The sequence below is a fragment of the Podarcis muralis genome, chromosome 12 (assembly GCF_964188315.1).
Source record: "Podarcis muralis chromosome 12, rPodMur119.hap1.1, whole genome shotgun sequence".
NCBI classification, from domain to species: Eukaryota; Metazoa; Chordata; class Lepidosauria; order Squamata; family Lacertidae; genus Podarcis; species Podarcis muralis.
The window spans coordinates 36,597,362-36,618,781 of record NC_135666.1 but is presented as its reverse complement, the minus strand read 5'-3'; the positions used below and the strand labels follow the sequence as shown (position 1 = coordinate 36,618,781).

At 44.4% G+C, this 21,420-nt stretch overlaps 1 long non-coding RNA gene across 1 annotated transcript; it reads right to left on the bottom strand.

Annotated features, from left to right (window-relative positions):
- Positions 1-12,148: 12,148 nt before the first annotated feature.
- On the bottom strand, positions 12,149-18,359 carry LOC144329274 (uncharacterized). Its single transcript, XR_013394751.1, has 3 exons — positions 18,099-18,359; positions 15,688-15,880; positions 12,149-12,354 (listed from the first exon to the last, which is right to left on the bottom strand). It is a non-coding gene; the product is annotated as an uncharacterized LOC144329274 (long non-coding RNA).
- Between the last annotated feature and the right edge of the window lie 3,061 nt (positions 18,360-21,420).

The window sequence follows — 21,420 nt, the reverse complement described above, 5'->3', positions numbered from 1 at the left end:
GCGTTGCTCCTTTTATTTATGAATTGCTTTAAAACGTCGCCATCCGCCCGGTGCCTTTGAGGATAGCGCAGGTCAAAGCTCCAAGCATCCCCGAGAATCGTTCCTGAGCTTCAGAATGTTACATCGGAACTCCCCAGAATGTGTTCCTGATTCCCGGAGACTGTAAACAGCTAATCTAGCAAAGTCTGGCAACCCTAGGAACGCCGCACGAGAGATTAACAACTCCTGGTCCTAAGCCAGCTTCTCCATCTCAAAAAACGATGGAGCTAATAATTCTTGCTTACCTTTGTAAAAGCTCTTCGGAACCCTCTGATGGGAAAGAGAGAGGGGAGAGGAGAGGGGTGTAATAGTTTGTTATTAATTCACTAATTTGTTAATGCTCCTCAAAAGAGCACCAAGGGGGCTTGCTCCTTGTGGGACCAAAGAGTTATTTATCTGAAGCGTTCCTGCACGTGCGCACCCAACAATCACACCAGGTTTAAATAGATGGCCCTCCCTGGTGCTATATATCTTAACACTGCAGCAAGCAATTAACTGCATCAAGTACATTGTAGAAGCAAGAAGGGGTTATAGCTGCCAGTCAGCAATTCCGTCGAAGCTCTTTCCTCCTCGATGAGCTAACCAACCTTTTTGGCAAGACCCCGCGCTGTTAATTGAATTAATGGGATCACATTCCGCCAGCTCATCAGTGCCATTACTTCTCCCGTCAAGGCACAACAGAGGCATGAACTGAGAACCCCCTTGCAAGTGCTGCAAGGTGGCATTGCTAACCTACAAGGCCATGCATGACGCCACCTCTCTCCTCTTTTGGATCATGGCTGTGAGAGGCAAAATGCTCAAGAGTGACTTTCCTATGAAGAAAGATTGCAGGGACTTTTTACTTGGATTACTGCAATGCACTCTACATGGGGCTACCTTTGAAGGTGACCTGGAAACTACAACTAATCCACAATGTGGCAGCCAGACTGGTGACTGGGAGTGGCCACCAAGACCACATAACAGCAGTCCTGAAAGACCTACATTGGCTAGCAGTACGTTTCCAAGCACAATTCAAAGTGTTGGTGCTGACCTTTAAAGCCCTAAACGGACTCAGCCCAGTATACCTGAAGGAGCGTCTCCACCCCCATCGTTCAGCCCAGACACTGAGGTCCAGCTCCGAGGGCCTTCTGGCGGTTCCCTCACTGCAGGAAGTGAGGTTACAGGGAACCAGGCAGAGGGCCTTCTCAGTAGTGGCGCCCGCCCTGTGGAATGCCCTCCCATCAGATGTCAAGGAAATAAACAACTATCTGACTTTTAGAAAACATCTGAAGGCAGCCCTGCATAGGGAAGTTTTTAATGTTTGAAGTTTTATTCTGTTTTTAGTGTTCTATTGGGAGCTGCCCAGAGTGACTGGGGAAACCCAGTCAGATGGACGGGGTATAAATAAAAAATTTATTTTTATTTTTATTTTTATTACTTTAGAGAAGAGTAAGAGGCAATGTGATAGAACCTGATACAATCATGCATGAGAGAGGATAGAGAGAGGTTTTTTTCTCTCTCCCCTAACACATCATGGACATCCCATCAAGCTGAATGTTGTAAGATTCAGGACAGTACTTCTTCATGCAGCTCAACAGCTTTTGGAGTGTCCTGGTTTTTACTTTTTGAAACATGGCAAGCCTACTGCTTCCACAGTTGCTTCTGAATACCAGTTGCTGGAAAAGACAGCAAGGGCTGAACACTTTGAGTACTTTAAGATCAGCATGTGCTGTTGCTTTCTGGTGCAAGTTCAGTGGTGGCTCCCTATGTTGTGACATTGTGGTGGTCCCTGAAAGCAACGTTTTGTTTGACAGCGACGGAAACCTGCCTACATAAATCCACAGCCGATGAGCAACAGAGAGTCTCTATAGAGGAAGCCAATATTCCATTATAAATCAATCCACTAGAGGGCATCTAACGTACATTTTGATGGCAGGCTTTGCAAGGAAAATCCACCAGGTGGCATAACCCGTTTAGAATCAGGATTTTTATGTCCATTTCCCACCCACCAACCCCATTGTTTAATGGCTGGGTTAATGTCCAGGGCTCTATCTCCGAGACCAAACAGTCCCACTGTTTTTATTTTCACTCTGAACTGACCGTAGCATATTCGTACGTCTCATTTAAAAGCCGCAGTAAAAATGTCACTGACTGGCCATTCCATTTTATATAGCCACTTAAACTGTAAGAATTTATTAGTTATATTAGTCTCTGAAGTATATTTGTGGGCTACAGCAATATTTTTTCTTATTAATTAGTCTGCATTTATCTTTCTTCTTCTTTTTTTTTAAGAGCTGCCATTTGCTCCGGATTCTTTTTAAACATCTTAACTAAGGGTGTGGTTGCTGGTGGAAGATTTACAGATGGAAGTGCCCTTGCTTTGGGTCCTGCAATAAACTATTCCTTGGTGTGTTTTAAAAGCAGGGAGCCTTGCAGTAAAAAACAAACAATGGATCTGTGGCACTAACTATGTCAGGTCCTTAGGATGTTCCTATTTTCATTGGAGAAATGTTGGTGGGTATGGACATAGGTGGCGCTGTGGTCTAAACTACAGAGCCTAGGGCTTGCCGATCAGAAGGTCGGTGGTTCGAATCCCCACAACGGGCTGAGCTCCGGTTGCTCGGTCCCTTCCTCCTGCCAACCTAGCAGTTCGAAAGCACATCAAAGTCCAAGTAGATAAATAGGTACCGCTCCAGTGGGAAGGTAAACAGTGTTTCCATGTGCTGCTCTGGTTCGCCAGAAGCGGCTTAGTCATGCTGGCCACATGACCCGGAAGCTGTACGCTGGCTCCCTCGGCCAATAAAGGGAGATGAGCGCCGCAACCCCAGAGTCGTCCATGACTGGACCTAATAGTCAGGGGTCCCTTTACCTTTACCTGTGGAGTTATCCAACCTTCAAGCCGTCGGAAGGCAATCCTGTATAGGGAAGCTTTTGAAAAATGTTTAATGTTTTATTATGTTTTTATATATGTCAGAAGCTGCCCAGAGGGGCTGGTGAAACCCAATAACATGTATGGGGTATAAATAGTAAAATTATCATTATGGAATGGGACATCCCTATTTTCATCTGAGAAATGTTGGAGGGTGTGTTATTTACACCTTCAGTCTGCATGGAGGGAGTCCACATCTTACAGTGTGATCATTTCAAGAGGAGCTTGTCCCCACAGTGGTGAAGTCCAAGGCATCTCTCCCAGCCAGCCTGCCCAAGATGGATCCTAGGTTCCGATAATAATAATAATAATAATAATAATAATAATAATAATAATAATAATTTATTTATACCCTGCCCATCTGGCTGGGTTTCCTCATCCAGTCTGGGCAGCTCCCAAGAGACAATTAAAAATGCAATAAAACATCAAACATTAAAAACTTCCCTAAACAGGGTTGCCTTCAGATGCCTTGTAAAAGTCAGATAGTTTTTTATTTCCTTGACGTTTGATGGGAGGGCGTTCCACAGGGCGGGTGCCACTACCAAGAAGGACCTCTGCCTGGTTCCCTGCAACCTCACATCTCGTAGGGAGGGAACTGCCAGAAGGCCCTCAGAGCTGGACCTCAGTGCACGGGCTGAACAATGGGGGTGGAGACGCTCCTTCATGTACACCTTGCTCTAAAGACTCTCTTTTCCTGTCACTTTGAACCCGCACTCCATCACCATGGCAACCTCTGTCTGCCTAGACCCAGGCTCTCAGATTGGCCATCAGCATCATTTGTCATGTTAATGACTCTATCCCAGGTGAGGCCCTGGCTTAGGAAGAAATCTTAGCCTGTACTTTTCCACTGACCTCCAATCTTCCCCTGGATAGTCAAAATAATCAAAATCCTACTGTTTATTAATTTCTAGGGTTCAGGGGGGCCCTCCCCCCCCCAAATCTATAACACTATTATAGTTATTCTTTCTAATGCGGCATTCATACATAATTTAGAATGTGCACATGTTAGCATTGTGGAGGAGAGGATATCAGTGGCTACTATGCATCATGGTTACGTTCTGTCTCCAAGAGTTGGAGTCAGCTATGCTTCTGGCAAATAGAAGGGGAAGAAATGGAGGCAGTGAGAGATTTTACTTTCTTGGGCTCCATGATCACTGCAGATGGTGACAGCAGTCACGAAATTAAAAGACGCCTGCTTCTTGGGAGAAAAGCTATGACAAACCTAGACAGCATCTTAAAAAGCAGAGGCATCACCTTGCCAACAAAGGTCTGTATAGTTAAAGCCATGGTTTTCCCAGTAGTGATGTATGGAAGTGAGAGCTGGACCATAAAGAAGGCTGATCGCCGAAAAATTGATGCTTTTGAATTATGGTGCTGGAGGAGACTCTTGAGAGTCCCATGGACTGCAAGAAGATCAAACATGTCCATTCTGAAGGAAATCCGCCCTGAGTGCTCACTGGAAGGACAGATCCTGAAGCTGAGGCTCCAGTACTTTGACCACCTCATGAGAAGAGAAGACTCCCTGGAAAAGACCCTGATGTTGGGAAAGATGGAGGACACAAGGAGAAGGGGACGATAGAGGACAAGATGGTTGGACAGTGCTCTCGAAGCTACCAGCATGAGTTTGACCAAGCTGCGGGAGAAAGTGGAAGACAGTAATGCCTGGCGTGCTCTGGTCCATGGGGTCACGAAGAGTCGGACATGATTAAACGACTAAACAACAACAACATGCTTCTAATGCCAGTTGCTGGGAGCGAAAGCAGGGGAGAGTAATCTTGTGCTTGGGTCCTCTTGAGGGTTTCCTGCAGGCACCTGGTTGGCCAATGTGCAAACAAGATGCTGGACTAGATGGGCCATTGGCTTGGTGCAGCAGGCTCTTACAATCTTATGCAAATCGGTGCCCTCATTTTTAGGGTATGCAAAAGTGGCCACCCTAGTTTTGACATCCTGTAGTCAAGTCAAGGTTTCCTTTTCCTAGAGACCAGGGCAGATGCCAGGGAAGGGTTGGGATGGTGGTTGTGGGGAATGACAGATAGAACTCATCCCCCTTGCATCCAGCAGTAATTGACTCCCCTGGCAGAGACGTAGCACATTCAGGTCACAATCCTACACCTTCCTATGTGGCAGCAAACCACATGGACTTATTTCACAGTCGACAGGTATAGGATAGTACTATCAAGTACTTAGCTGCAATGTGATTCTGAGGGGATCAATTAAGATTTTATGAGATGATGATCGATCTAAGTCCCCCTTTTCCTTTAATCTAGGCTAGAAGACACCAAGGTGAGCCAAAAACAATACTTCGTTTTCTTCATTCATATGCAAGTTTCTTCATTCATATCCACAACTCAGCATCTACTATTGCAGCAATGAGTGAAGTGTTGGGTAGAAATATTTAAGCATTTTGTGTTTTCATATGTCTCTCTCTAGTTCACCACCAAAGTCCATCTCATCCTCTGCTAAAATATTTAAGGTTTTAAAGGTGATGGCACATGAGGAATGCAAGTTATATGTACTGCAAGCCTATATATTATTCAGAGAGGCTTACTCCTTGCAAAGTATGCACAGGATTCCAGCATTATGGACCCAGGTCCTGGGATGAATGCACAGATATAGACAATGGTTATTGATCCAAGAGTGAAATGGATCTCGAGGAGACAGAGACACTTTTGAAGGCCCCAAAACTGGAGATCAGGGATATACTTGGAGGGTCAGGCAAACCTACTGGCTCGCAGATTTGATCCCCAGATAATCAAGCACATCTACGCTCCTGCCATAAGGAGAATTATACTCAAACTAAAATTTCCAGTTTTCAAAGTCAAAGACAGCATGAATTGATATTACCCGCTAAAACACAATGTGATTAAATCAATAACATCTGCAATAAGGCATAATGAAGATAAAATTATATCTCTGCTTGCCCGAACAGCTGTGAATCTATTTTTAATTATCTTGGTTTTTGGCAGTCAGCTTAACAACTTTTAGAATGTCCTCGTATTTGGATTGTTAAGTAGATCAGCAGTGCAGACCACTGAAAACACATTAACAGCAGGCTTTGACTCTGTGCGGAATGATACATTGGCAATAGAATTGTACCAGCCACGGAATGCTCAGCAATACACCACCCATGTTTATGGTTTCCTATAATAGGATGTTAAGCAGGTGCATTTAAACAATTTTGCTGTGCATAGAACTGGAGCGAAATTTCTGCCTGCTCACACTATCAGGTGCTCATATCACTGTTCTGTAAAATTGTTGTTCATTTAGCTAAGTCTGTTGAGGAGATATACGTTAAGAGTGCCATAGGGAAGTTTTTAAGGTTTGATGTTTTATTGTGTTTATAATATTCTGTTGGGAGCTGCTTAGAGTAGCTGGGGCAACCCAGTCGGATGGGCAGCATACAAATAAAATGGTAATTGTTGTTGTTGTTATAATTATTACATTTGCATTAATCTTGAATCCTGAGGTGAAGTCAGGTGCCTTGGAGAGATTATGGTCATGTCAGACACAAAGTGGGGTAACAACAACAACTTATTTTTATGCTGCCCAGCCACTCAGGGCAGTTTCCAACAAATTAAAACCAGGTAATAATAATAATAATAATAATAATAATAATAATAATAATAATAATAATTTATTATTTATACCCCGCCCATCTGGCTGGGTTTCCCCAGCCACTCTGGGCGGCTTCCAACTGAATATTAAAAACAGTACAGCATCAAACATTAAAAACTTCCCTAAAGAGGGCTGCCTTCAGATGACTTTTAAAAGTAAAATAGTTGTTTATTGCTTTGACATCTGCTGGGAGGGCGTTCCACAGGGCAGGAGCCACTACCGAGAAGGCCCTCTGCCTGGTTCCCTGTAACCTTACTTCTCGCAATGAGGGAACCGCCAGAAGGCCCTCGGCGCTGGATCTCAGTGTCCGGGCTGGACGATGGGGGTGGAGACGCTCCTTCAGATATACTGGACCGAGGCCGTTTAGGGCTTTAAAGGTCAGCACCAACACTTTGAATTGTGCTCGGAAACGTAAGACATCCTGGATTTCCCAGGAGGTAGCACAAGTTGAAGAGGAGGCCCGTGAAGCTGTTTGTGGTGCCTCGGCAATCCAGAATATTAAAAAATTCTCCAGACAAGCATCCACTGAAAGCAGAGGCGATACCTCTAAGTTTACCAGAATGCCAAGGAAGGCTGCTTGGGGAAGGAATTTATCTATGTAATACTGTTTCTATATCCCTTTTCATGTAAACATTACAAGATGATGAGCAGAATTCCATTTAATTTACATTAGTTTGCATTTTCTCTGCAATTCTATACACGTCTATTCAGAAATAAGCCTTATGAGTTTAGTGGGACTTACTCCCAGGTAAATGTGTATTCTATAGCAATTAACAGGCCATTCTTAAAATCCCTTTGGCTTGTGACATGTCCATGATCACAATTCACAATCACATCGTTGAAAAATTTCCCTTGGTAATGTACACATTTTTGAAATTTATTTTCAAATTTGAACTTAACCTGATTTCTCCTCAGGCTATTCCTACTGCCTTCTGAAAGTCTGAAATACCGGGTGATGAATCTCCAGAAAACCCCCAATTATGCCAAGCAATTGGGGCTGTGGCCCATATGCTCATGATCTACAAAACTGGCTGGTGTGCATTGGAACTGCTGGGTTGGAAGACAGAGGTGTCAGCAGTAAGGGCAGCCAGAGCCAAAGGCAGGCAGAGCCAATGGAGTCTAGTTCCCCTCTCCGTCTTTCTGCCTGTGTTCTACAAGAGCAGCATGAGAGGAGGAGGAGGAAGTTGATAGGCAGACTCACCCTCTGGACTGGTTGCAAGTAGAAAGCAGGCAGGTGGGTGTTGATTGGAGGAAGACTGAGATTGGTGGTTCATTGCCCCATTTGTCCTAAATGGACGCGGGTGGCGCTGTGGTCTAAACCACTGAGCCTCTTGGGCTTGCCGATCAGAGAATTGGCAATTCAAATCCCCGTGACGGGGTGAGCTCCCTTTGCTCTGTCCCAGCTCCTGCCAACCTAGCAGTTCGAAAGCATACCAGTGCAAGTAGAGAAATAGGTATCGCTGCAGTGGGAAGGTATATGGCGTTTCTGTGCACTCTGGTTTCCATCATTGTGTTCCGTTGTGCCAGAAGAGGCTTAGTCATGCTGGGCACAAGACCCGGAAAGCTGTCTGTGGACAAACGCTGACTCCCTCGACCTGAAAGCGAGATGAGCGCCACAACCCCATTGTCCCCTTTGACTGGACTTAACCGTCCAAGGGGGGGGGCCAGCTACCTTAACTAATGGACCAGCCTCCACTAACCACATGGACCTTTCCATGTTGCTACTGGTGCATGGAGCTCCTGCTGATTTCACATGGCTGATCTTGTCATGCAGAGGATGCACTAATAATAATAATAATAATAATTTATTATTTATACCCTGCCCATCTGGCTGGGTTTCCCCAGCCACTCTTGGCGGCTTCCAACAAAACACTAAATTACAATAACCTATCGGAGCTCCAGCCCCAAGGGCATCCCCATTCACTTCAGGAGAGGGCTTCCCTCTCCATTGAACTGAATGGGGCCTGCGTGTCTAACTGAGCATACAATAACAGTCAAGTAAAACAATGCACACACACATCAGTAACTGTTGCCGAATTATATTCTGGGAGGTTAATATTTCTGATTGCAGGTTATAAAAATATTTGCAATTTTACTTTTGAAAGAAAAAATAGAAAATGGGGTGGCTCCCTCCTCTTGAGGACTCAACACTTCAGTTTATCATCTCTAAGGGGAAACCGTGGATACGGCCGCTGACCTGATGAAAGCCTCTTGTGTCTCATGCTAACAGAAGGTCGATAGACACACGGTGGCCAAAATGGGGTGCTCTGTACGAAAACCAGCCATCAGCTATCTGTCTTCATCGTTTTTACAGTAACCCCGTGGTTTTAAGTAATGCGGCAAATTATTTTGAGAGAATTATGGCTATTTTAGACTGCAATCAGCAGAGAATAAGAATAATTATGCAAAGGAAGAGAGAGGGGAAAAGCTGAAACACGGTTGAGCAATATTCTGATTGATGGCAAAGTCATTTCCTGGTTGTTAATGGCTGGTTTTTCAACAGTCAGCACAAGATCTAGCTGGGGAGGCTAGGGGTCAGAGGAAGAAATGAAGGACTTAGGCTGCAATCCTAACCTCCGTGTATGTGAAAGTGAGCTTCGCTGGACTCAGTGGGACTCACTGCTGTGTAGGTGGGATTAGGGTTTCCACTGTTGATTTGAAACTACTCTGGCCACATTCAAACCATACATTTGAAGCGCTGTGATGCCCCTTTAAATTGTCATGGTTTTCCCCAAAGAATTCTGGGAGCTTCAGTTTGCTAAGGGTGCTAGGAGGACTCCCCTGTTCCTCTCCCAGAGCTACAATTCCCACAGTGGTTTAACAACCAATCCCTCTTCACAGGGAACTCTGAGAAGCCAGCATTTGAGAAACGGTCGCTCGTTGTTCCCTCCAATTGTTACATTAGCCCCAGCAAAGGCATAAAGGATGTGATAACCTCCTACACCACAGTATCCTAGAGCATCCATGGGACCCAATCCATAATGCCATCCATGTGCAAAAATCTGGATACTACAGGTATCGCCCTTGGCTGCTGTTATCACAAAAACAGCAAACAGGTCATTCATTCCAAAAATGCCCTTCTGTAGCAGAAACAGCATCAATGTTATATATGATGTAGGTTAATATAACTTAATTATTAGGACCTGTAACTCTGTTAATTTACTTTCTCCCCATGGTAGATCTTTTTCTGTATTGGTCTTCGCTGCTAGAAAGTCGGGTTTGGAGGGATTGTCGGTGCCCGATCGCAATGAATAAAGCGAGAAAACTCTTGGAGCGGGCTGTGGCGCGTAGAGTGGCGGCTCTGGGGTGTGTGTGTTATTTGCCACCCCGACATCCAGTTCAGCAAAGAGGCCCTCTACAGAGGTGATGGTGTGCATCTTTCGGATGCTGGAAATGACATTTGGTTGGATGACATTGCTGGGGGGGTTAGGAATTGGTTGAAGGTTTGAGGGTATTGGCGGCAAGCTTTTGCTCGATTGGCGGTTAGGCATTGGTAGGGGTATTGTTATGCAAATGGGGGGGGGGGGAGGAAGTGCCATCACCTTCCCCCAAAGCAAAGGGTAGTCCAGTAAAGGATTCCGGGGGGCGTTGCCCTGTCCAAAGCCTATGGAGGTGTGGGCCTAAGGCACGCCCCCGAGCGGTGACCCCGGGGGAGATCCTAGTTGATGTACATCAGCAGGACTCCCCCTACTGGTGGTTAACCCTCACTGGTCTTCATGCAATCGGGCTGAAGCCGGTTAGCTGGTAGGACCAATGCCTACCCAATACTGCTCAATTCCTGCAATCAATAAAGTTGTGGCCATTTTCGCCCATTAACCTTTGTCTTTATTTCCCAGGGGGGGGGGGACTTGCCACGCAACTTAATTATTAGGACCTATAACTCTGTTAATTTACTTTCTCCCCATGGTAGATCTTTTTCTGTATTAACTATTAAACTGGGCACCAAAAAAATTTCTTAGAATATTTCATTGTATCTGATACAGGCTCCAGAAACTGTATGACTATACATCCACAGTCTGGCCATTTCATCTTAAATTGAGAGCAGATTTTTGTATTTATTGAAAAGCAAGTTTCCCCAAGAAAGCTGGATTTGCAGATATATTGCCTTTTCTTCATTTACCAGCCTCCCACCTGCTAAACTCCTTCATAAAAATAAAGGTCACTTTCATTCTGTTTCTGGCACTAGCATTTAATTTTCCCATTGTTAAAAAATAATACAAATTCATTACTGGGTTTCAACAGTGGTTTTATTAAGCATACGGGGATCATCTACCTTTGTTAAAAAATGGCTGTTAGGGACAAGTGTTTGTATTATGCACTCCACACAGACTATTAAAAGTCTTCTATGTGGGGCAGCTATTAGAAACAGCTCAGAAACTTTAGCTGGTACAGAATACAGTTGCTCGGATGCTCCCAGAAGTCAGGTAGTAGAATATATGTAAAATAAAAATAAGAATGAGCAGCCAGTACTCCTATATTGATAAAAGTGCCATGGGTGCCAGCACAAAATGGGTGTTATGGATAGCAAAAGGTAAAAGGTAAAGGACCCCTGGACGGTTAAGTCCAGTCAAAGGCGACTATGGGGTTGTGGCACTCATTTCGCTTTCAGGCTGAGGGAGCCGGCGTTTGTCTGCAGACAGCTTTCCGGGTCTTGTGTCCAGCATGACTAAACCGCTTCTGGCACAACAGAACACCGAGACGGAAACCAGAGAGCCCAGAAACGCCGTTTACCTTCCCGCCACAGTGGTATCTATTTATCTACTTGCACTTGTGTGCTTTTGAACTGCTAGGTTGGCAGGAGCTGGGGCAGAGCAACAGGAGCTCACCGCGCTGCGGGGCTTTGAACCACCGACCTTCTGATCGGCAATCCCAAGAGACTCTGTGGTTTAGACCAAAGCACCACCCGTGTCCTACCAGTAGCAAAAGAATAGGTGCTTACACTCTGTATCAGTGAATACTGTCACAACACAACACACGCTCACGCTCTCTCGCTCTCTCGCTCTCGCTCTCTCTCTCTCACACACACACGTATGTGTGCATATCACACAACTGTCCCATTTTGGCTCCCGTGCTCTAGCTGTCAGTTGGCTCACACCAGAGTGTGAGGGGTGGGGGTGGGGGAAGGGAAGCAATTTCTGCCTTGGCCTGAGGCTTCACCGCTCTTCTTCCTCCTTCCTTTCACGGTGCTTCTGGAAGCTGGCTGGCTTCCGGAAGTTCACCTGCAGCACCGAAAGAGGAGGCTGTGCAGGCCAGCATGGCTTCTCCCAAGGCCACAGAGGAGGAGGCTGTGGACAAAGATACGAGGCAGGGAACGATGGAGGGGGCGAGGAAGCTAGTGAGCAGGCAGCGATGAACAAGCAAGAAAGCAGACGAGAGAGGAGCTGGTGAGGGAGCAAGTGATGGGAGCAGCAGGGTGGTGGTGGTGTGGTGCCCGAATTTGTCCTCCCCAAATGTTGGTGTGGGTGTGTATCAATGCAACACCTATACCAGAGGGTCCTCCGAGCGCTGATGAACTCCAAGTCCCATCAGCTCCATTCAGCAGGGCCAATGGCCAAGGATGATGGGAAACACACTCTGGAGACCATCTTATTTAAAGGTGCTTTTAATTGGAATGTGTGGCGATCTGTACTGTTTTAATGCTTTACTGTATGGATGTATTTCAGTCTGGGTAGTGGTTTTTCAGTAGGCGTGTGACGAGCTTCATAGCATTGCCTTATGTTTTATTTTGCCATTATTTTATTTTGATGCTCACTGCCTTGGGAGTGCTTGCCCTGAAAGGTGTCATCCAAATCCTGAAATAAAGAGATAATATATGAGATATTGGGCTCTGGGCTACTGTCTGTGAGGACTACTCTTTTTAAAAAATACCCTCTCCTTCTGCAACTATTTATCATGCAGTAAGCACATTATCAAAATTCAGTCCTTCCATTTTTCTGAGGTAGAACAAACATACATACTCATTACTAGGGAAGGGGGCTTACAAACACATTCCTTCATATTAATGATTATCCTCACAATGAGCCATATGGAGATGAGCAAAGGCTGTTAATATGTTCTCAAAAGGATGCAGACAAAAACAGATGCTTAGCGGCAATAAATTTTTTTGGTACATTTTCTTCATTCTGTGTGTGTGCTCTCCCCCTCCCCCCAAATTCTTTTTACTCAACATTAAGAGTTTCCTTGGCCCTGTTATTTATTGCACCCACTATAGCTAGGTTCCTGGGAGGGCAAAATCAAAAGCGATGTGGTACTCCATTCTCTTGAAGAGGGCTTTTCAAAACCAGAAAATATGTGATTTTTCATTTCATTTCATTTTTTTAGAAAGTTGTGAGTTTGCTTTGGAGAGGCTAAACATTTGTGGTAAAGGTAAAGGTAAAGGGACCCCTGACCATTAGGTCAAGTCGTGGCTGACTCTCGCTTTATTGGCCAAGGGAGCCGGCGTAGAGTTTACCAAATGGGGCAGATTCTTATGGGAAATGGTAGAGAAGAATGACAGTAGATTCTTGATTTTTTTCCCAGCTGGTGTCAGACATAAACCTGTTGAGTTACCTTCTCAGCATGAAGGCAAAATGTGAATGACCATTATGGACCAAAAACCCTGCAGTTTTCATATCCGCTTAAAATCACCTCAGCCACTTCACTTTTCAATGAAAGCCATTTGAACGCTCATCCAAGTGTCACTGAGCAATATGTCATCAAGTAAGTATTGTATATGCATGTCACGTATGAAGCAGTCATTGAAGATCCTGTGGGATGTAACATAAGCAGTTAAGTACAACACTTCCTGTTTGCCTAGAGTGGACATGCAGGGGGCGGGGTGTTACCCCAGCCAGGAGAACTTCCTGTTACACCTGGTCTGAAGCTTCCTCCCCCTGCGTGTGACCAGTTAGGTGGGCGTGACCCTGGAGACCCCATAAAAGGGCTGGTCACGCGGCCATTTTCCTTTCTTCTTCTTGCTGTTCTTCTGCTGATACTTTTATATTTTGCTGTCTGCTTTCTTAAGGTCACTGTCCAACAACATCTGCAAGGCCCCACCGTTCCCCATCCAAATTAGCCACGTCAAATTCTAGTAGAGAGTTTGATACGTGGCTAAATTGGATGGGGAACGGTGGGGCCTTGCAGATGTTGTTGGACAGCGACCTGCCCATTGGCTGTGCTGGCTGGGGCTGATGGGAGTTGGAGTCCAAAAACACCGGGAAGGCCACCGGTCCCTCAGTGAAATGTTGACAATTTCACTGTTAATTTAGCAGACTTGATGTGCATTTGTTTCCACAGGCATGTGGTCTGGATGTGGACCACACTGTGCTCATCATTACATTACTAGACAAGTATTTTTCTTAGGCTGTTCCAAACCCCACTGCACTGCATCCAAGTAAATATGCACTAGGATCAGACGACGTGACAAAAATTGGTCTAATTTTACATCCTGCCGACATTGAGAGTCATTAAGCAGGACACTGTAATTGGGATGGTGGTTAAGGGAAATGTCATTTTGCATTTGTGATATTTGGTGGGGGGTTTCTTAGTTTTGGAAGAAGAAAAAAGGGCAAGGAAGGAAAGGCTTGATACAGGGGAATATAAAATTATGCCTGGTGCAGCACCAAAGGAGCAGCACCAAACAAGAACACTACCCTAGGATCTTTTGATAAAGGGCAGTATATAAGGTAAAAAGGTAAAAGGTAAAGGACTTCTGGACGGTTAAGTCCAGACAAAGGCGGCTATGGTGTTGCAGTGCTCATCTCACTTTTCAGGCCAAGGGAGCCGGTGTTTGTCCACAGACAGCTTTCCGGGTCATGTGGCCAGCATGACTAAACCGCTTCTGGTGCAACGGAACACTGTGTCAGAAACCAGAGCGCACGGAAATGCCGTTTACCTTCCCGCTGCAGCAGTACCTATTTATCTACTTGCACTGGCGTGCTTTCAAACTGCTAGAGAGCCAGTGTGGTGTAGTGGTTAAGAGCGGTAATCTCGTAATCTGGGGGACAGGGTTCGCGTCCTCGCTCCTCCACATGCAGCTGCTGGCTGACCTTGGGCTAGTCACACTTCTTTGAAGTCTCTCAGCCTCACTCACCTCACAGAGTGTTTGTTGTGGGGGATGAAGGGAAAGGAGAATGTTAGCCGCTTTGAGACTCCTTAAAGGGAGTGAAAGGCAGGATATCAAATCCAAACTCTTCTTCTTCTTCTGCTAGGTTTTCAGGAGCTGGGACAGAGCAATGGGAGCTCACCTTGTTGCGAGAATTCGAACTGACTGTCTGTGCTATTAAACCTACGGTTTTTAAAAAACCCATTTGCCGAACCCACCAAATTTCTTCAGGAACTGATCCAGGGTGGGGGTAGGTTGTCCCCAAGAGCATCGCAGGGTGAATGGATCTGATCCGGGGACCGCAGACCAGCCTCCACATTCTCTACTGTACTCTCTTTCCATTGAAATTATAGCCTGCAATTTTATAATTCTATGATTCTAGAGTGATCATTTCTAACTATCATCTGTACATGTGTGTGTGTGTTCACGTGCAGCTATATGTTTGAATGATTCCTTTCGGCAGTGTATACATATTTTAGCATATGCGTGCTTTATGCAAATCAGCATCCCTTTTTTGTCTTCTCTTCTGGTGACGCTTGAGTGGCCATCCAGCTGGCTGGAACCCTTAGAGAAGTCCCAGTCTCAAAACTTTGCCTAAAAGCAAATGAGAATGAATTGGGAAAGTTTCTATAATCTCGAAGTGCCTTAAGCTGTGATGTGACAATGTGCTCAGCTGCTTTCTCCATCAGTGGCGTAGCGTGGGGGGTGCAGGGGGGGCCGGCCGCACCGGGTGCAACATCTGGGGTTAGGGCAAATCCACGGGTTAGGGGGCGCAAATCCACGGGTTAGGGGGCGCAAATTACTTGCCTTGCCCCGGGTGCTGACAACCCACGCTACGCTGCTGTTCTCCATATAGGGAAGGTCAGGTGATCCTTATCTATTCCATATGCCACAAATATAGCTCATTTATATTAAGCTTCCTGGGGAATATCACATAATAATTGTTCTTGCAAAGTTGAGGGAGAAAAAACATAAACACGACTTCCAATTGCCCTGAACCGTCTGTGATCCACCCCATTGCTAACTGTCACACAAAATATACCATTTGCTCGCTGCTTTCTCTCTCTTTATGGAAATGTTGAAAGGAATCATTCAAACGGCCAGGTCCCAGGTGTACAACCCTCCACTCTCTGAGGCGGCTGAGTCTCGCAAAATCTTCAAGCCCACAGGTCAAATCAAGGGCTTCCAATTTCTTATTCATAGCCCTTGAGTTGCTGGCACTTACATCAGCTGACCTAGAAAAAGAATAGAAACAGACACTGCATTGTCTTCATCAGTGCTTTTTTTCCTGGGGGGACGCAGGGGTACACATACCCCTAGACATTTTGTGAATCTAAGTTTGGCCTCATTGAGGGGCAGGATTTCAATATGAGTAGGAAAGTGAGAGTATCCCTAAACATATTTTTTTAAAGTAAAAAAGCACTGGTCTTCATTGCGAGCAAATATATAGCTAGGTATTATTATTATTATTATTATTATTATTATTATTATTATTATTATTATTATTATTATTATTATCATCATCATCATCATCATCATCAACCAATCACCAGCTGGTCCCAGGGCAGGTTAAAACAATTTAAAATTTGGAATTAAAACACTAGTTTTAATCAAAAGGAATTAAAACACTGAAAACACTAGTGAACAAGCCACACACACCATTGTGGGAAAGAAATCCAACCATTTCAGAGCTGCCACAGAGAATGCCTTCTCCCTACCAGGCTGCCACCCCAAAACTTCTGAGGGGATTGGAACTACCAAGAGGGTCCCCCCAAGAGGGGCGCACTCGGACCCATATAATTGGTATTAAGATAGGCTGTTAAGATTTAGATTTGGTTAAGTCCCCCTCCCCTTTGTTTTATATGTCTACTGTATTTTGTGACCATTACTGAACGCATATTGTCGATTGTTTCCCTCTGAGTTGTGAGCCACTGTGATGGCCTTTCAACGTGTGGGATGAACACATTTTAAATGAAACTAAAATGATTCTACACAGAAAAATTCAAAAAATTATGTGGGTGGGGAAAACAGACCGCTGTAATGGAAGCATGTAATGGAGGGAATCGGGAAATCCTCATTGCACAAGTGGCTTTTGTCTTAGGTAACTTTCCAAATAGCCTAATACAAATAAAGACCAAAAATAAGGAAAGGCTATTTTTATATGCCACAGCCAAATTATTACTTGCTAAAAACTGGAAATGGGGCATCATCCCCACTAAAGAAGATTGGTTAGGTAAACAACGTGAATTTATAGAATTGGCTAAATTAACGGCAGCCATAAGGCACCAGTCAAACCAGAAATTAAGGAAGGAATGGCAATGTTTTGAGGATTATATGAAAAAACACTGTTCCAAAGAAAATGTATAGATTAAGTATGTAAAGCTGAACTGGATCACGACATAATTAATAATAGGCGAATGTCAAATAATATAAAAAACACAATGTAAATAAGAGTATAGAATATCAAAAGATGTCAAGTTGAGGTGCAGGGAAGTCACAGCAGTGGAATTCTTATTTTATGTTTTTGTAAAGGATGGTATATTGATTGTGCATATACTTTCTAGAAAAAACTTTATTTACAAAAAAATAAAGACCAAAGAGAGAAAATGAGCAGCTTCTTATATTTGATCATTTAAGGTGTCAGGCTCCATTTTTCCAGTGACTATTCCTGATCCCAGGAGAGGTACAATTGTCACAGACCTGCCAACCATTCTCTTTGATGGCAGCATCCTGCCAGGTTGGGAAGGCAGGGATAAGATGTCAACTTTCCCCAAGAAAATTCCTGAAAAGTAGGACTGATGAGTTATTCTATGTAAACCAACGTACAAATCAAACATCAGAAATCACATGAAAGAAACGAGAAGGGGGTGAAATAGCCTCCCTCTCCGTAGCCCCTTTAAATGACAAAAACTGGAACACCTTTTGTCTCGTTTTGTGGAATGTCTTTGGCAAATTGTGCTGCATGGCTGCCTTGCTGTTGGAGGCTCATTGTCCTGTACATCACATGGTGACCCTGGTCCTTGCATTATAATCCCACAATCGCTTAGCCTGCATGGTTGTACAGACATCTACAACCCGTGTGTTGCGCACTCCATTACAAAGGCGCTCATGTCTCCGCGTTCTCCTCCTATGGCTAGCACCTTTGTCATGGGCATGATTGAAAATTACCAAGTCACTGGAAGAGTCCATTAGGATAATAGGAAGAGGAGCGCTCTAGGATTGGAACTCATCAGCTTAATTTCCGATTTAGTGTTTTATGCTTTTTATGACTTGTCTCATTTGCTTCCAGTTTGGGTAGCTTCCTCTCTCCCCCCCCCCCCCCCCGATCGCAAAACCTGTGGGGAGAAATAAGGGCCTGGCTTTGCCCATCATTCATTTTAGGTTACAAAATGGAGCTGGGGTGGAAAAACCGGTCCCTTTCCAAAGGCTATTAGATTACTAATGATAGCCTACCTCACTTGACAATTCTCAGACTGATAAAATACTCCGGCACATCCACATCGCCGGCAAAGGGAGCCCTTCCAGGCCTCTGTTCTCCGCAGCTTCCCTGTGTTTTCAAGCATAATTTTGTGCCTGCTTTCTGACAGCTCATTAAACAAAGGCCTCTTGGTGCATATATTGCCCATCTTCCAGCTGAGATTGTAACATATTTATGGCGCTTGCCGATTGCTGGCTGTTTGCTTTTCTCGTTTGCGGTGTCCTGCCTGCCAAATGCTTATCAGTCTTACGGAGAGGTGACAGTTTCTGTTTGTGTCTCTCCCCTCCGCCCCCTCCCCTCCCTTGCGCCGGCCCACCTCCCCGATGCATTTGTCTCGGCAGCAATGGACTTGTATTTGACCCTCAAAGGCAAGAAGCGGTATGATTAGAAGCAATTCCTGCAAGCCACAGATAAATGCAATCACACAGAGAAAGACAGCGAGGGAGCGCCCTGGGGAGGAGGCGGATGTCGGAGAGGATGATAGCTCCCATTCAGGAAAAGCGCTGGCAGTTAGTTAGCGAGACAGCTGGTCCCATCCAGACCTTGTGGGATTTTGGCTTTCTGCAAAGCAAACAAGGCTTCAGGACAGGAGAGCCGAGCAACTCTCTGGCACGGCGTTCAAGGGTGATCAGAACGACTCACTTCTAATTACCCGCCTCTCTTCTGCCATTAAACCGTCATAATTACACATTTGAACCAATAAAAGTTGAGTGAATTTAGGAGCCAAGATTGCCTGCGAAGGCCAATGCCAAACTCTTGTTTCTCTCCCCCCGCAGAAGAGGACACACACCTTCCCCTCAACCTACTTCCATTTAGCTGCCAATTCAGCCACCGCAGAAGGGAACCAGTGACCACTGGCTACTGAGAGATTGGGACATTGGATTAGATGGGCCTTTGGCCCGATCCAGGGAGTTGATGGATAGCTCAGATGGTACAGCACAAGACTCAATCTCACGGTTGTAGGTTTGAGCCCCACGTTGGGTGAAAGATTCCTACATTGCAGGGGGCTGGACTAGATGTCCCCAAGTCGATCTATCTATCTATCATCTATCTATCATCTGTATACTGTATCTGTATTTGCTCCAGTTATTTTACCCTGGGCCTGTACAACTTTGGGCTCCAGCCATCCAAAGGTTTTATTGATTTATTTTATACCTCACCTTTCCTTCGAAATAGCTCAAGGTAGTGCACATAGCTCTTTCGCTTTTCATTTCATCGTCACGACAACCCTCTGAGGTAGGCCTGCCTAAAAGAAAGTGATGGCCAAGATCAACCAGTGAGCTGACTGGGATTTGAACCCTGGTCTCCCATGTCCTAGTCGAACACTCTAACCACTACACCACACTGGACCGCTAAGCCCTGCAAAGTACTTGATGACATTCCTCCTCCCTCTGTCCTTTCTATCCTGGAGAGACAGCAGAAGGCATTGGCCTGAGTTCCTTCTGGGCTCCCATACATGCCTGATGGGCAGCACTCAGTGTGAGAAGCCACAAGTTCTGCAGGCTCGACTTATTCTAGGCCTATTCTGTCGACGGTGGAAGAATAGCTCTGCCAAATTCAAAGGAGCCATTATTTTCCTTTCCCATCTTGCCAAGCCGATCTCCTTACTTTGTGTTGAAGAAAACCTGCTGACAGATTTGTTCAGATGCCAACTTCCAGCCCATGCCAAAGAGCCGTCAGGCAACCGTCCAAGACATTTTGACCCTCGCAGTGAGCATTCCAGGAAAGGAAGGGTCCCAGAACTAACCGCCGTGGGTGAGGCAAATATTTCACTGGCATTAAGAACAATCCTTCTCCCTCTAACATCAGAGCTGGTTGGCTGGCTGCAAATTCCAAAAATTCTGATTCAGCAGTCTTGCATGCAGAGACCTAGAGGGGCCTTTTCAGACAACCTGCCTTTCAAGCATTCGCCTTGAGTTGTTTTTGCAGAGTTTGTGTGGCGCTTCTATGATGTCCAATGTTTACTGAGCACTCATTCGGGGTTGTCTGCAAAGTTCAAGGGCATCATGTCAAGCGGCTGTCATGTTCTTTACCACAAAAGTTTGAGGTTTGTTGTGCAGGAAAAACAAAGCCCACTTTATTTGCAGAACCTTAAATTTGCCTGTATATGACTGAAACCCACAAAATAATGGCAGTTTGGAAGCAGGCACAGGGACTTGCTGAGTCCAGAGAGACTCGAGTCCATGCTTCCCACATTTATATCTTCCTTCTCTTCCTTCTGGACTGCAGAGTGAAAGAAGTCAGTTGGACAGAGTGATTCCAATTACAAATGGAAATCTGTCTGTCTGTCTGTCTGTCTGTCTGTCTGTCTAGGATTCCTGCATTTCAGGGAGTTGGAAGTGATGACCCTTGGGGTCCCTTCAAACTGTATAATTCTATGATTCTATATCATCTATCATCTACTGTATCCATCATTTATCTATCTGTCTGTCTGTCTGTCTATCTCTATCTCTATCTCTATCTATCTATCTATCTATCTATCTATCTATCTATCTATCTATCTGACTGTCATCTATCTATCATCTATCTATCTATATCTATCTATCTATGTATCTATGTATCTATCTATCTATCTATCTATCTATCTATCTATCTATCTATCTATCATCTATCTATCTATCATCTATCTATCTATCTATCTATCTATCTATCTATCCATATCTATCTATCTATCATCTATCTATCTATCTATCTATCTATCTATCTATCTATCTATCTATCATCTATATCATCATCTCTGTCTGTCTGCCTGTCTGTCTGTCTCTCTATCATCATCATCATCATCTCTCCCTCTTATCCATCTATCTATCTATCTATCTATCTATATCTATCTATCTATCTATCTATCTATCTATCTATCTATATCTATCTATCTATCATCTATCATCTATCTATCTATCATCTATCTATCTATCATCTATCAACCTACCTATCTATCTATCTATATCTATATCTATATCTATATCTATATCTATATCTATATCTATATCTATATATCTATATCATCTATCTATCTATCTATCTATCTATCTATCTATCATCTATCTATCTATCTATCTATATCTATCTATCTATCATCTATCTATCTATCACCGGTATACTGTATCTGTATATCATCTATCTATCTATCATCTATCTATCTATCTATCTATCTATCTATCTATCATCTATCTATCTATCTATCTATCTATCTATCTATCATCTATCATCTATCTGTCTATCATCTATCATCTATCATCTATCATCTATCTATCTATCATCTATCTATCATCTATCTATCTATCTATCTATCTATCT